Source organism: Nannospalax galili, unplaced genomic scaffold (genome assembly GCF_000622305.1).
Source record: "Nannospalax galili isolate Female #2095 unplaced genomic scaffold, S.galili_v1.0 scaffold892, whole genome shotgun sequence".
Taxonomy (NCBI): Eukaryota; Metazoa; Chordata; class Mammalia; order Rodentia; family Spalacidae; genus Nannospalax; species Nannospalax galili.
Genome location: NW_008333311.1, coordinates 4974243 through 4988765, shown reverse-complemented (window position 1 = coordinate 4988765; position 14523 = coordinate 4974243).

The window sequence follows — 14523 nt, the reverse complement described above, 5'->3', positions numbered from 1 at the left end:
AAGCCTGACGTAAATCATGAAAACAATGCTTAGCAATGGCAGTTATAGAAGTTTAATCTCGTTTTCTTTTCTATACTTTAAGAGATTTTTGCACGCTTTTTCTAACAGAAAAGGAAAATTGATCCTATGACTCATTAAAGAATGAAGCACCTAGAAAACAGAACACTGTAGTAAGTCCTCTGTCATAAGTTGTATCTTGCAAAGTTACAGAGAAATAGTTTGTACTCTGTGTACCTTTAACCATTATTCACATTGAATTAAAAATATAATTACAAATAAAAATCAAACTAAGCTATTTTAAATTTTTTAAAAAATTTCCCACAGTTCAGAATTCTCGCTTATGTACTTTTTCTACCATGTTTTTTTTTCTTGATTTCTATGATTTTGCTCACTGTAAAATGAACATTTTAGCCAAAACAAAGGAAGTATTATTATAGAAAGCATTTCAGTATTCAACACGTTTTCCATCTCCTGAGATAGTTTTTAAAAGCTAAGTATTGGGGGTTGGAGATATAGCTCAGCAGTTAAGAGCATAGACTGCTCTTGGAGATGACCCGAGTTCAAGTGGTTTACAACCACCTATAATTCTAGCTCTAGGGGATCCAATACTCTTCTGACCTCTGTAGGACCTGAACTCACAAGCACTTCCTCAAAACCAAATACACATACATATACATATAATTATTATTTTTTTATCTAAAATCCAAGTGGAAAGGAAAAGGCATTATTTTTAAGTCTATTTACTGTTTGCTGATAAGCTGAAAGTATCCTTTGGGTTATCAGGAACATTCACATTAAATCATCCCGAATCTGGTCCTGTGGTAAATTTTCTAAGCCCTCTTGATAACTGAGCCTCAAATATCTGTCACTGAATTCTGCCTAGATCTTTTCAGATGCTTATTTGATTGCCCAACTGACCCAAAGTTCACTGTTTTAAATCGTTTAAGTCTATTTTTACCTAAGGGCATAGAACAGAGAATTCTGTAATTTATTCCCTTTCCTTCTACCCATAATATGATCATTTTATCTTTTCACTGAAAGTCAAGGAGGCTGCAAAGCCATTTGGTGTTACAAGAGCAGGTGGTACCAGGTGTTAGAGTAAAGAGACTGCATAACTGTGAGAGAAGGGGCAAATCACCCAGGAAGGATTCTCAGCGGAAGGAGATCTCAGCAAGTGTGGTAATTTTTGTTTTCAGGCTGAATAATCTTTCTCACATACATGGATTCTCGAGGCATCTGTTCATATTTTTCTTCCTTTAAAAAAAGTCTCAAAAAGACCAGTTCTATCCCTTGCTAAAGTGTGAAAGATATGGCTTCATAAAACCAGTCTTTGATCTAATTCCAATATAACCTTGACTTGTGTGACCTAAGCTGTAAACACCATTGTAAAGTTCCCTATCTGATTCCAGACTTCTGTTTCTGAGAAATTTCGAGGAAGAACAGTGAGTCCTCATCATGTGGGGAAAAGGTCACGTAGATGCCTATGATCAGAGCATGGCATGTGAATGGCAACAAAGAATTAGCACATTAATTTTAATAAAGAGGACTCTATTTAAATACATACTATGAGCCATGTGAAACTAAGTACAGTTTGTATAAAATTTCCAATACATATATTATTTTCTTATTTATAAATGACTAAATAAAAACTCTAGAGACATTAAATAATAAACAGGGGGTAAACCTAAGCCAAATTCTTCTGATTCTATTGTCTTGGTTGCATAAAGCAGTAGAAAGCCTTCTTTTATATGCAAAATAGTTGTAGTATTCATTAGTCAACCTGTTCAAATTGATTGGAAGCTTTTTCTCCCCTTAATTCTTTAATGAAAGCATGTATCCAGGTTGGAGAGACGGCCGAGCAGTTAAGAGCACCGGCTGCTTTTTCAGAGAACCAGGGTTCGATTCCCAGCACCCACATGGCAGATAACAACTGTCTTTAGCTCAAGTTCAAGGGAAGCCAACGCCTTCTTCTGACCTCCTTGGGCATTGCGTGATATGGGTGCATTTACACACATGCAGACAATACACTCATACATATAAAATGAGAGAGGGAGGGAGGGAGGGAGGAAAAGAAAGAGGAACAGAGAGAGGGATAATTATGCATACAAGGCACTATGTTAGAGGTAGGGACAGTAGAGGGTCTCAGGAACAATATAACGCTCTCTGTCTACATTTAGCCTTAAAGACATTAAAGATAGGACTAGAGAATGGCTTAGTGGTTAAGAGCATTTGTTGTTCCTCCAGATGACACAAGTTCAGTTCCTAGTATCCATATTAGGTGCTCACAACCAAATTGATATTGTCCCCTGACCTCCACAGGTACTGCACACATGGTATTCACTCATATACACACATACATAAATAATTTAATACAGTATAGGTGACTGTTCCACACTGAATCAGGCAAACATAGAAAAACAAGAAATCCCTTTTTTATCATTTTTTTCTATTTTTTGAGGTATTCGTATATGAGTATTGTATTTGCATTATCTGTACACCTTCCAGTACCCCTCCAATTCCACCCATGTCCCCCAACTTCCTCACAACTTCTTGTCCTCTTTCTAAATCATTATTGTCACATATACATATATACACTTACATGTATACATGTATAAATATATGTAATATATTTAATCCATTTAATGGTGCTCATGTGTACCTGTGTTTAGGGGTGCCCACTTGGGATTAGATAACCTCTCAGGGAGCTAGTGCCTAGAGAAAACTGATTCTCCCTCCCTCATCATCCATTGATTGCCTGTTGCTCCTCATCTTGAGGTGGGACCCCGTGACATTTCCCCCATCCACCTTGGCATGTCAACTGCTTTTGTCATTATGCAGATCTTGTTAGACTACCGTGTTGTGGAGAATTCATTGATTTTGCTTCCCTATTAGAATGTATTAACTAGCAGCAGGTGTCTTGTCCCAACTGATGATATTCTTGATTCTACTGATCAAGAAAAGATCTGGAAGCCCTGAAAAATAACTAATATTTGAGGTGAGCTTTAAAGAAGTAAGAACTTCACAGCTTAGAAAAAAAGTGAAGGAAATGGTTAGGGTTCATACATTCACAGCACGTTGTAGCCCTATACAATGATGAGTAAAAACATGATGTGGTCTTAGTGGAATATTCTTAGCTGGTATAGCATCTGTCACAATAGAGCAGGAATCAGATATTTACATGGTCTGATGTGTATAAAGAGATTTAAATAAAATGAGTCAGTTGCCTCTGAATTCCAAAGGTCAAGCCCAAGTACATAACCCATTTTAAGATCAAGGCTGTGCAAGAAAAGAAAAAAATTATATAATTTAAGACTACCAGTATTAATGATCAACGAGAGAGAGAGAGAGAGAGAGAGAGAGAGAGAGAGAGAGAATGGAATGAATGTGCATCAAGAAGAGAGAGCAGTATTGGCAATTTGCAAGCAATTTTACAACTCTCTTTCTTACCAGACAATCAAATGCCTCCAAGAGCTTGTGGGACAGAAACTTGACTCTTACTAAAAGAATCTAAAGGACAGAGGCTGCTGAGTGCCAGCTAATCCTATGAGAATGCTCTCTGAAGCCATCTGAAAAGTTATGTCCTGCTGGAGCAGCATATATACAGAATACCCAGCAGAGAGTTGACTGTCTGAGGGACGAGTCATGAGTTAGAAGGAAAGGAAGGCCTTTGCTGGAAGCTTCTTATCATCATCTAGAAATCTAGATGTTTCTTCTCGTCATCTGGAAATCTCTGAAGGACACCTATGAAATAAAAACAAAGCACATAATAATTTTATTTCTGCCCAAAAAGCCAACTATGTGGTGACTGTTCCACACTGAATCAGGCAAACATAGTGTGAATAGCTCAGCAATCTGGGACTCCACTTGTTTTAGCCTATGCACATACCCTTTCTAATAAGGCACTTAGCAGCCTAGGACCCTTACCAGTATGTACTATGCACAGGAACCCCTGTTTGGACAATGCACCTAGCAGCCTTTTAGCAACCTAAGACCCCTGAGCTGCAATGGAATATGTTTCTCATCCTCTTGACAGATTCTATTCAATTACACTGTGCTATGTCTAGGGTTCAAGAGTAGGAAGGCTAATCTAGCCTGAAATGGTTCTGGGTTGTATGCTTAATAAGGCAAACTCAAAGTGTCTTCAAAATGAACTTTTAGGAAAAAAATCTATTTATCTATCTTATGTCTGCACATATTTGGGCGTGCATATGATTAAAATCCGATGCATTGTGAGAAGGGATACACAGTAGAGAAATGGTTTATAACCTAATTTGTCAATCAAAATAGAGAACCATTTAAACTATATCCCTACTATATACAAATTTCCTCTAAAAAGAAACTGTCTATCCTGGAGAGAAGCTCCTGAAAACAGAAAATTCTAAAGGGAAGCTCATTAAGATTCAGGAAGTAATCAGCTCAGAAGTTTCAGGAAGTCCTGGAAACCTACCAGATTCACCATGCCCCTCCTTCCTAAAGGTTCTATATAGGACTGCTGAGGAGAGACACTCTCCCATCTGCCCTGTTGTCTGCAATTTGTCAAAGAGCTCCAGAGTTCCAGCTTTTATGAGTCCTCAGTCATACTGGGGTGGGTTTTGGTGATGCTGCTGCCTTTGTGTCATCCATGCTCCTGTGAAGAACCACTCACCCAATTCCTGTAGGTAACCTCAGTAAGCTCATTGGTTCATTAAGCTGGTCTATCATTGATCTATCATTGGTTTCCAATCTGGAATGAGTAGATGTTTGTTCACATCTCCCCAGGAAGTGACATACAATAACCCATTAGTAACCAGCTTCTCCTTCCTTTAGATCCCATAGAAAGAAGCCCCAAGCAGTAACCTGGGGCCCTTCAGTACATTCACTCATGTGGCCTGCTGTCAGTATAGACAGTGAACTCCTTTCTAATCTCTACCAGTGTATCACTTTAAATAAAATTTCCTGGCTATTTTGCAATCTGTGTTCTCCTTTATTTCTTCTTGAATAAGATGCCAAGAAATTGAAACACCTGGCTTAGACCTCGATCACCAGTAACAGCATTGACCACATTCTGCTTACTCTTTCTTTTCTTGAGCTTGACCTGGGACACTGGGTGAGGAGGTGAGGGTGTCTAGAAGATAGCAACTGAGACCAATTATCCTAGGGCCAACTTTCTGCTTACTGCTTGCATCCAGAGGCACTGGGGGTGAGAAGAAAAGCTTTCATTTGAATGCTGTTTGGAGTTTTGATAATTGGTATGGATCACACAGAAGGCATGGCTCATAAAACAAGAAGTGGCAGGAATATAAATAGCACACAGTGATTTAATCAGAAGCAAAATTCAGTAACTGGTATCTAGAGCTGTGTTTATAAACTCTGAATCAGATAAAATGACTGTGGAGGCTTTGACAAAAATCCCAGTGCTGTCCCATGAATGAACTGTTAAACTTTTAGTGAGTTTTTCCCCAAATATTATTTTGTATAATTAAATTTTGATCAATAGTATAGAACAGCGAATTCAAAGCCATAGCATTTGACTGTCAAGCACATCATTTGACTAATGTGCTTTTTGTGACAGAGAAGGAATACATATCATTCTTACTGGGGCCACTGAAGACTGAAGACTATGTCATCAACTGACTATGTCATCAGCTGATGTAACAGCATGATTTATTTGGGCTTCAGCCTGCTCAGCCTTTCCTGTGCACTCGATCATCTGTCTGGGAACTCATTGCCTTATAGACTGAATCAGTGGGCCCAGGAATCTGATGTACCTCTTAAGTGCTGCCAGCTAGAGTGAATTCAGGATTTATAACTTAGATTTGGGGACACAGACATTAGGATCTTGGTAGACATTCAAGTGGTGAAGCTGGGTGTTTTGGTATATTCCTGTGACCCAACAATAACAAGGAAATAAAAACAAGAAATCCCATCTCTTCCACTCCTTAAAGATGTGTCTTTGGGTAAAAGAATTAAGCTCCGTATACCTTAAATACCTGTTTTTGAAATGGGGTAAGAACAATAATATTTATACCATAGTAATGTTGTAAAGATTAAATTAGTTAACAGAAATAAGGCAATTGAAGGAAAAAGTACTCTGCCCAGTGTGGTGGCTTATGTCTGTATCCTAGGACTCAAGAACCCGAGGCAGGAGGATGAAAAGATACATGTTATTCTGTGCTACATAGCAAGACCCTTTTGCTGGTTCCCTATGCTCAAAACTCTATCTTCTTCCAGGAAATTCACTTATACTCCTTATCATTTTTTAATTCAGTTTTTTTATTCCAGTGTTGGAGGGTTCAGTCTGTGATCAGTGGCCCCACTGCTTTGGAGAGGGTAGTGCATCATGGTGGGCACATCATAGAGCAAACTGTTCACCAATAGGACAAGGAGTGAGACAGAGAAAAGGGAAGTGGGTAGGATCTCATTTTCCCTTTCCTGGCATGCCCTCAGTGAACAAAGACTGATACTAGGCCCCACCTGTTAAGGTTTCCACCACCTTCCAAGTAGTGCCAAGCTAGGGAAAAGCCTTTACAAGACAGACCTTTGGGGACATTCTTGATCCAGACTCTATTCATCTTCTAATTGTCTTCATAATAACTAACCAACATAAAAAAATGAGAAATGCCTGAGACATAAGCATGCAGGTACTATGATCTGATCTTTAGCCATTGCATGCATACATTGGAATGTGATATTGTACCTCATGGATATACAGATATGTGCAACTACTATCTGTCAATTAAAATTTTTTAAATATTTTAAAAATATTTGCTAACATCACTTGTTTAGGATTTCTTTTTACTAGGTTCAGCAATGACTTTCCTGACTTCTCCCTCATTTACTAAGATCTTGTACATGAACCTGAGAATTAAAAACTTGCCAAGTCATTAACTCCAGTCCTTTAAAAAATAAGTTGGTTTTTAGTCTCTTTGTTTCCCCTCGAGGGGGTAGGGGACTAATTATTCGAGGAAGTAGCTGAAGGTGGGATTTTCTTCTCTTCTAAATAGAATCAAAAGCTATTAAAATTGCTCCAGAGGAATTTAATTGACTTGCAGGACTGAGGCCATGATGTTGATTGCAAGCTTTATACAGTGAGTTCTCTCTGAACCTGAGTCTGAAAAGCCCGTCTCAGCCCTACTGGCTCTCACCCCCACTTAGGGGAAGAGGCCTTACCTATGATATCCAGGCTCCATTGCTAGAGCCAAACGCTGCTTTACCTAGGAACCATTCATTATTATTCCTATCCCATGGATTTAATGGGAGCTGTTGTGGGAGATTTGATATTGGCTGTTCCCATGCATCTAAAGAATGATTACATATTTCTTATTTGGTTGGTGGCTGAAATGGATTGGGTGTTTCAGAACATGCTATTCAATCAGAACTTAAAGCATTTTATAGATGCTAAGGTTACACATGTTGTACCCCATCCACTGGACCCCAAAAAGACCACCGAGGACCGAACACACCAAAATGCATGAGCAAACGTTTATGGTTTATTCAGGCTTAAGCTCGGGCTCTCAGACCTCACCAACTCAACGGATCCATGCTGAGAGCCCAGAGTAAGGGAGAGTGGAGCCTTTTATAGATTTCAGATGGGGGGGGGATACCAAAGATACATTTTGGTTGGTTCCAGGAGCCCGCTCACGCCAACATAATTTTAAACCGATTGGATGTATAAAATGCAGCCCTGGAAGTTTCTTATTGGTAGGTGCTATTCTCAGGGCTATGGAATGTGCTGACTGTTACCTGTGGGGCCAGGAGTCTCTGTTTTTACCTTATAGGGCAGTTTTTATGCTCAGGCTTGCTTATCTATAGTTTCCTGGAACGGGGGTGGGGAATAGCAGGCAGGGGTCTAGGCATGTCTAAAGCAGCAGCCAAGCATTTTACAGAAGCTAAAAGAGCAATTAGTGGGGGTCTGGAGGGATTGGGGGGTAGCGGGTGAATGAAGAGGGTCTCAGGGTTCTACACACACACACACACACACACACACACACACACACACGTGAGCCCTAAAATTATATATTCTTTCATTTCTCAGTGACCGAGAGGCCTCCCCTAGAGCCTAGAACACATCCTCCTCTTTCTATACCAGGAACACACTCTCAACACCTCAGCTCCTTTAAACAGAGCTTGTTCCTTCTTCCTGGGAGTCAGGTCTCTGCTAAATTGAATGTTATTTGCCTTAACACATCCATAACCTGCTGTGGATGAGCATGTTACCTGCTTTTGATGTCCAGTCACATTTGGAAGTTCTTTCAAACTTTATTTTGTTCCATCAGTTTAATTATTTCTGGGCTGCTAAATGCCAACACTGGCAGCCTCTCTAGTAGAACATCACCTAAAGCAGGGCCTGCTTTCCCCCCATGTCACCCAAGATCAAAGCTGCAGGAAACTACACTTATTTCCAACATGGAAGTCAGTACTGCTCATTGAATAATAATGGTTTGCCCCACTGCCCAGGTTAGCTAGCCTGAGCTTGGTAAAAATAAAACAATTCATCTTTCCATACTTTAATCTTTGCACAGATTTTCTGGATTTATTCTCTTCTCCAAAGTCCCTAGTGACTTTAAGGAGATGAAAGAAATGAGATACGCAGAGAAAAGTTTACTGTCTTATTGAGAACCTTGGTTATTCAAGGATATATTTCATCCTCTTTATGCTATGCCACAAGTTTACCACATTCAAGGAACTGCAGGCATTTGTTTTTGTGTAAAATGGGTATATTCTTACATAATTTGTCGGTAGTTTTTAAAGAGTTCACATAGAAAATATGCTAATTAGAGCATTGGTTTTGTTTCCATAAACAGCCAATGGACCTCTAGGACATAGAACTCTGATAGTTTTCCTGGTGGAAGTGAGCCTTGAGAGAGTCAAGGGTCACCCCAAGGCCCTTTGCTTCCTGAGCCCTGGAGCAACCTCTAAGGCATCTTCCTTCCTGCCTTCCCCCTAGAGGTTCCAGGAAAGGCAATTCAAAACTTCTGCCCCCTTACATATACAGTGTGATTCAATGATTCAATTCACCACAGTTGTTTCTGCATTGGGTTACAGGAACATTTTGGTTGACAAAGTTAGATGAATTTGTATTGGTATATGAGAAGTGCAGTAACTCAAACGAGCAAAAGGTGGTTCTAGAGTATGCCATTTTTAAAGTTTGTCACTTTTTGCATTTGGCACATAGCAAGCTAATGAAAAAAGCTGCTACTTTGGGAGAAATAATCAATGAGCGATGTTTATAACAATGACACAATGTAAGGAACCCATTAGGGCAAGCTGTTTCTCACATTTCCATTCTTCCAAGATACATTGCCTTCTCGTGACTCCATTCTTGTTTCTACAGAAACTGATTTGTACTTGCAAAATAATAAATATTCATCTCCTATGGATTTTTAAAGGTGACTGATTTGTAAAAATCAATAACTGTCTTTTGCCAGCTCATGGATGGACATGATTGCCTTCATTTTCAAACATAAAACGATTGCATTAAAATAACATTAAGAGAGAAACATCGACTGACACAGGAAGAGAAATTCTTAAATGAAAACTGCTCTATCCAGCTTTAATCAGTTCCGATCATGCTTTTTATTATAGTGCAAATGGGCTCTATTAAAAGGAAAGCCAATTCCAGATGATGAGGCAAATAATTATAGCTGCCTTTAGCCTCTAGTTAGGGTTATTAACTAATGATTTCAAAATATGAGATTTATTTTAGAAAGAACATTTTTCCTTTAACAATAAAATGGGAAATTGGGCTTTGCCTATCTAATATCATATATATGTATTGTTGGGATAAGTCAGTAGTGCCTGGAATGTAGAGCATGGCCACCTGGCTGGATACCTCCTAGTGAGGGCGGCAGGAAGCTGGCCTGCTCAATTCTAGGGACACTGGCTCTTAGGCTCTTACCCGACAACACCCAGGCAAAACCATTAAGCCTCTAATCCTTTAATCCTAACTGGGTCGCTTGTAGTCATGTGACCGGAGGACAGGACAAAGGCCACCCCCTACCCTTAGAAGACCCCTCCCTCCCCCCACCTGCCTGACCGCCAGAAACTAGCCCCACCTCTTTGCCCGGGAAGCTTTCCTATATAAACCTTTGCTTCCGCCATAAGAAATGAGCTGTCCACTGACACAGCCTCCCAGGTGTTTTCTTCGGTTGTATTCACCGCTGCCAGAGGCCTCCCTCCTGGCACCGGTCTCTCTCCTTGCCCCACCCTTTGGCTGTGGGGACAGGTGTGCACGGTCTCCTGGCGGCAGCGGGGTCTGGCCAAGGGGAAGCCGACCGTGTATAAAAATTAGTCTACAGGAGAGGATTTCAAAACACTCGAATAATTGACTAAATTATTTCATATGGATAAACATCATTAGTTCAGGAATTACTGAACTAGTTTTGTTTGTATGTTCTGTTATATGTCAGAAATTATGTATACTGCATTTACCCTGTTCTTACACTATTTGAGATTCTAATGTTTATTAGTGTATTAAAGGCCTTGAGAAATTTTGTAGTAAAGAGCTATATCTACCTTGTTTATCTTCTTTTTCTAGTTATTCTGAACATGGAAATAATTTAAAAACATAAAGGTTAATAATAAATTTTAGTCTAAAAAGCTATTTTTTAAAGCCTTCTTTGTTTTCATTGCACATCATATAAAACCAACCACACTGTATTTAAAACAGATAAGGACATTCAAAGGCCATGGAGACCCAAACTTTTGTTCTTCTGTGGCCCTCCCCAGGGCCCACACTGCTGCTGAGTCAAGGAGGCTTTACCACATGTGGGTAAAGCCTGCCAAGAGCATGCTTGCTTTGAGGGAGCCGTGTCTTCAGAGTTGTACTGGGTCCTTATACACGGTCCTGCTTGGAGGATGCTGGTAACAGTGATACTGTACCACCACTCCACAGGTACTCTCCTGACTTGGTGCCTGCCCAGATAAAAAGCTATTTTTAATAGATGGTTATATGTAAATCAAACACTGAGCCATTCAATCATAAAACTGCAATTAAGGAACCATAAGTTTTAGACACAAACAATAACAGACATACACAAAGAAAGCATAAATATTGCCTCTGAAAACATCAACTACTGAAACATGGCTCTTGGCTTGATTTTTCATTCTTCAGGTCAAATGAAATTCAAATTTGTGTGTGCGCAATGCTACCTCTCTTAGCTTGGATACATACTTAACTCCCTCTCCTTATATATGCTTCTGTGATTTTATAGGTCCCAGAAATTTCCTGTTCTTTCCTCCTTTCTTTTCCGTTTTGACCTTTGTGTCCCAATGGCTGCTGTGAAAGTGTGTTAGTCAGTTGTCCCTTCTATAAAACACTTGTTCAGCTATGTACATGGCAGTGTGTTGACAGCAACAGCTGGTCCTGCCTTTACTTTCAGGGATTTTCCTGGGCACTGCCTGCTGATTTAGCCCTGCCCGAGCAGAAGACTGGCCACTTCTGCCCGGTGCCAGACTCCACTGGTAGTCAACCTTTGCTCTAGAGCTCCCCATTGTGTTGACAGGGAATTTTCAGCTCTTTACCATGACCTGTAAAGGCTTTTCCTACCTAGTGTTGCTTCCTCCTCCTCCTTTTATTCTTCAAGTCGTTACCCCCAATGAACTCTTTGCACTCCTAACTCTATCCTAGAATCTGCTTCCAAGAATCCTATTGATATTCCTATAAGCCTCCAAGATACTCCAAAGCAGGAATATATCTTTATATTACATTCTAAATGTCCTTCACACAGATACTAAATAACAAATGCTCAATTGTCTGGTAAAGATTCAGTGTAACTTAGATCAAAAAGGAAGTGCTAAGATAGGAATAGATGCTAAAAGAATTAGCACATGTGAATCATTCTGTTACCTGGATTATGTGTGAAAGCATGTTGTGCAGAAATGAGCAGAATACACTGTGTGAATGTTTTTAATTCATCATTGTGACCTAGGTTAACCCTTATCCCTATTTCTCAGAAGTTTTTTGTTTTTGTTTTTTTTTAGTTCAATGACCCTGATGGACTAAATTTAGTTCTGACTCCATATGTGTTTAAACTATGGGTATATTAAAGACCATTTGAATAACTGGAAATTATTTGAGGTATTTTAATTAAAGATTTTGAAAAAAGGTATAAAATTATTAGCTCAATATTTGTGTGCATGATGAATGGCAAAGGAGACTAAAAGTAGAATCATCATAGGAGACAATTACAGCAATCATGATTTCCCATCATCATCATACTGATACAGGCTGATTCCTACATACATTTTTACATACATTTACATTTATTCCTTAAAACCATCTGAAGTTTAGTTGCTCAGGATGGGGGAAGAAGAGCTCAGAGAGAAAATTGGTCTAGCCTCTTTTGGTAGAAAGTCAGTGGAGGAGGAAATGAACCCAATTTATGTGGCTCCTAAGCCTACACAGTCTCACCAGGATATCAAACTGCCTCCTGCGTGGAAATAGGAATTCTGAGACTAGAATTGTTTTCAATGACTTTTTCTAAATCAAAACTATAGCTCTTCGCCCTGAGATTGGACCTCAGAACAGTTAGGTTGAGAAGGATAAAACATGGTTGGGTGAATAATATGAGCACAGGTGACACAAGGTCATCGTAAGAAGTTTAACAATTTAGAAAGCTGAAGTACATATTGGGAGCTAAGTTATGGTACTCGGAGAAAGGAACAGATGGGTTAAAATGCTGTAACAAATAGAGTTCCGAGACTATGAAATCAAGGTAAGACTAGATGAGAATGGAAATATACAAATGCAGTTGAAACTATAGAGCAGCCTTCTAGAGCGGAACTCCACACCAAATCTGGTCTACCATTGGTGCAAATAAAACACGACTAGAAAAGAGCCATGCCCATTCAATAACTATTGTCTATGACTGTTTTCACACTGCACCAGTGGTGCTGTTCCACTGTAACCCTGGCTATTTCGTGCCCAAAGCCTGAAGTTTTATTCTCTGGGCATTTACAGAAAATGTTTGCTGACATTTATTCTAGAAGGCTGTTAAAGTTGGACTTGTGAACATAGATCTAAAGCAAGTGTTGAGCATTTTCTGTAAAGAGCCAGACAGTAAATATTTTAGGCTTTGGGACCCTGGTAGACTCTGCTATGTGATCTTTGTTTCTTCTTATTTCCAAACATGTAAAAATATAAAACTATATTTTGATCTGCAATATAAAAGGTTGTAAGCTGAATTTGTCTTGCAAGGATCATTTACTGATTCCTGATTAGGAAGAACTTTCTAATCTCTACAATTACCTCATGTTTCATATTAAACATAGAACAGAAATAGGTGTGTGCCTTCAAAGAGATCTTAAATCAGATAATGCCTATAGTTTCTGATTAAAGCTAAAGCTATGTGGGGAGGAATTACAAGCAAACCAGATTCTCCTTCCACTTTACTGTTTCTCAACTTCTTTGTTTACTTTGTGTTATATACCTCCTTGAATAAATAATTGTTAAAATGGAGACTTCCTTGATGCTCTAGAGTATGTGTCCTATTTTTTCTTGAGCCCCCAGTTTTGCTGCATCATTAGTGGGTACAGGGCCTAAGATATATGCTCTGGCATTTTTGGGGGGGTATCAAGGTCTTTGATTTACTTTCCATTCTTTAATCTCTCCCAGGCATAGTAAAAGGCCTTACCCAAGTGCTATCTGTGCCTTCCTGCTTGAATCATCTGGGGTATTTATAGCAACCAATCACCTTTTTTGAATCAAAGCCCAGATATAAAAGAATTGGAAAAACAAAGAGAAACCTTACTTCACTCTCATATTTGATCACTTTGCCCTACCTTATGATTCCATTGTTGTCAAAATATGTAGTCATACTTTGGGTTGGCAATTCATCCCATAATGATGATACATCTAAAAGTCATTAAATGCTAACCGTGTATCAATCGCCCTGGCAGGATTTTCACTTGCTATCCCATTGATATAAACTTAGGAATTACCCTCTTCATGATACAATGCCAAAAATCTCAGGAGATTAATTGGATAATTATATTTCTAATTTTAAGGTCCAGCTGCTCCATGGTGTTGCCACAGGGGTGTGGGGGTAGAAGAGGGGTTCCCCCGGTCCTCGGCGTGGCCTTTCCCCTTCCCGAGGGGGCGGTACCAACGGCCTTTTCTTTTTCCACCTCCTGTCCTCCACCTTCACTCCCCTCTGAGGAAAAAGAACAAAAGAAATTTTTAAAAATCTAGTGGAAAAACATCACCGCTGGATTTCAATGTTCCTTATTACATCATTAATTTCTCCCCTATCCTTTAAAAGTTGATGCTATCATGCACCATTTCTACCTGGTTTTGTAAATACTAGCTTCACAAAGGATCACAAAGTTCTCAAGCCAAGTCATCTGCAGAAGAATTCGACTGAGGTTAGAACATTGAGAAACAGACTGAATTAAATGTGATGAAATTCACCAAGAGCAAATGCAAGGTAGTGCACTTAGGACCGATTAATCCCCATAAATGCAAAATGAAGTGCATCCTGCGTAACAAAAAGGGGAAAAGGCCTAAAGTGTCAGCAAAAAACGGACTGAACCCTAATGCATTGA